Here is a 2,449-nt window from a genome sequence, read left to right on the forward strand (position 1 = left end):
TTTATTTTTGGGTGTGCTTGGTCTTTGTTGCTGCATGAGCTTATGGGTTTCTCTGTTCTTGTTGCAGAGCACAGGCTGTATGTAGCGCACAAGGGCCTCAGTAGTTGTGGCTCCCAGGCTCTAGAGCACAGTTTCAATAGTTGTGGCAAATGGGCTTAGATGCTCTGCAGCATGTGGGATCTTCCCTGATCAGGGATCAACCTGTGTTTCCTGGATTGGCAACCAAATTCTTCACCACTGAGCAACCAGGGAATCCCTGATTTTTCTCATTTATAATTTCTAATATGCTAGATATTGATAGCTCAAATAAACAGAAGCTCTTTGGGATCTTCAAGAATTTTTTTTTTTTGAGTCAGACTTTTGGAAAGTTTAATTTACGTATATTCACTCCTTTAAATATAAAATTCTGTTATTTTGGACAAACATACAGTCATGTACCTACCATCACAGTCAAGATATAGAACAGTTTCATCATCCATCCCATATTCTTTCCTACCCCTTTATAGTCAGCCCTCCCCAAACCCCTGGCAACCATTCATCTACTCACTATTTTGGGGGGCTGTAGAGGAGTTCTGCAGAGAAGGCAATGGCACCCCGCTCCAGTGCTCTTGCCTGGAAAATCCCATGGACGGAGGAGCCTGGTGGGCTGCAGTCCATGGGATCGCACAGAGTTGGACACAACTGTCGGACACAACTGAAGCGACTTAGTGCAGAGGAGTCCTGAGACCAAAATCTTTAAGGACCACTGGACTAACTGGACACTGATACAGTATTCCACCGGGTGTAAAAATGTTATATTCTAGTACTAGTACTTGTGAACATATAAAAAGTATAGAATTCACACTAGCGTGTGAGATGAGTGCAATTGTGTCGTAGTTTGAACATTCTTTGGCATTGTCTTTCTTTGGGATTGGAATAAAAACTGACCTTTTCCAGTCCTGTGGCCTCTGCTGAGTTTTCCAAATTTGCTGATGAATTGAGTACAGCACTTTAACAACATTATCTTTTAGGATTAGAAATAGCTCACCTGGAATTCCATCACCTCCACTAGCTTTGTCTTAGTAATGCTTCTTGAGGCCCACTTGACTTCACACTCCAGGATGTCTGGCTCTAGGTGAGTGATCACACCATTGTGGTTATCTGGGTCATTAAGACCTTTACTGTACAGTTCTTCTGTGTATTCTTGCCACCTTTTCTTAATATCTTTCTTTTGCTTCTGTTAGGTCCATACTGTTTCTGTCCTTTAGTGTTTCCATCTTTGCATGAAATATTCCCTTGTCAGTTTCACTGAGTTACACAAAACTGTGATCCACGTGATCATTTTGGTTAGCATGAGGGCAATGTAGAAGGACGTGCACTCATCTTCTGCTGTAAGTATTTGGGAGTGTCTGGCAGAGGCTTGGGTTGACAGCGGCCTACTGTGAAGTCAGAGGCACTGGCAGCAGCAGTCCTGGGAGGTGCAGCATGCTGCCATAAGTCCTTTTGGAGAAGGTTGGTATTACCCCTTTAGTTTTGACTAATAGTATAGGGTTTTGTTTTATTTTCATTTATTTTTTATGTTTTCCTGGGTATCTTATTGGGTTTCCCTGGTGACTCAGCTGGTAAAGAATCTGCCTGCAATGAAGGAGACCTGGGTTCACTCCCTGGGTTGTGAAGATCCCCTGGAAAACGATGATGCTGTGAAAGTGCTGCACTCAATATGTCAGCAAATTTGGAAAACTCAGCAGTGGCCACAGAACTGGAAAAAGTCCATTTTCATTCCAATCCCAAAGAAAGGTAATGCCAAAGAATGCTCAAACTACCACACAATTGCACTCATCTCACATGCTAGTAAAGTAATGCTCAAAATTCTCCAAGCCAGGCTTCAGCATTACGTGAACTGTGAACTTCCAGATGTTCAAGCTGGTTTTAGAAAAGACAGAGGAACCAGAGATCAAGTTGCCAGCATCCACTGGATCATGGAAAAAGCAAGAGAGTTCCAGAAAAACATCTATTTCTGCTTTATTGACTATGCCAAAGCCTTTGACTGTGTGGATCCCAATAAACTGTGGAAAATTCTGAAAGAGATGGGAATACCAGACCACCTGACCTGCTTCTTGGGAAACCTGTGTGCAGGTCAGGAAGCAACAGTTAAAATAGGACATGGAACAACAGACTGGTTCCAAATAGGGAAAGGAGTACGTCAAGGCTATATATTGTCACCCTGCTTATTTAACTTATATGCAGAGTACATCATGAGAAACGCTGGGCTGGAGGAAGCACAAGCTGGAATCAAGATTGCCGGGAGAAATGTCAGTAACCTCCGATATGCAGATGACACCACCCTTATGGCAAAAAGTGAAGAGGAACTAAAAAGCCTCTTGATGAAAGTGAAAGTGGAGAGTGAAAAAGTTGGCTTAAAGCTCAACATTCAGAAAACGAAGATCATGGCATCTGGTCACATCACTTT

The sequence above is a fragment of the Bison bison genome, unplaced genomic scaffold (assembly GCF_000754665.1).
Source record: "Bison bison bison isolate TAMUID 2011002044 unplaced genomic scaffold, Bison_UMD1.0 scf7180017864183, whole genome shotgun sequence".
NCBI classification, from domain to species: domain Eukaryota; kingdom Metazoa; phylum Chordata; class Mammalia; order Artiodactyla; family Bovidae; genus Bison; species Bison bison.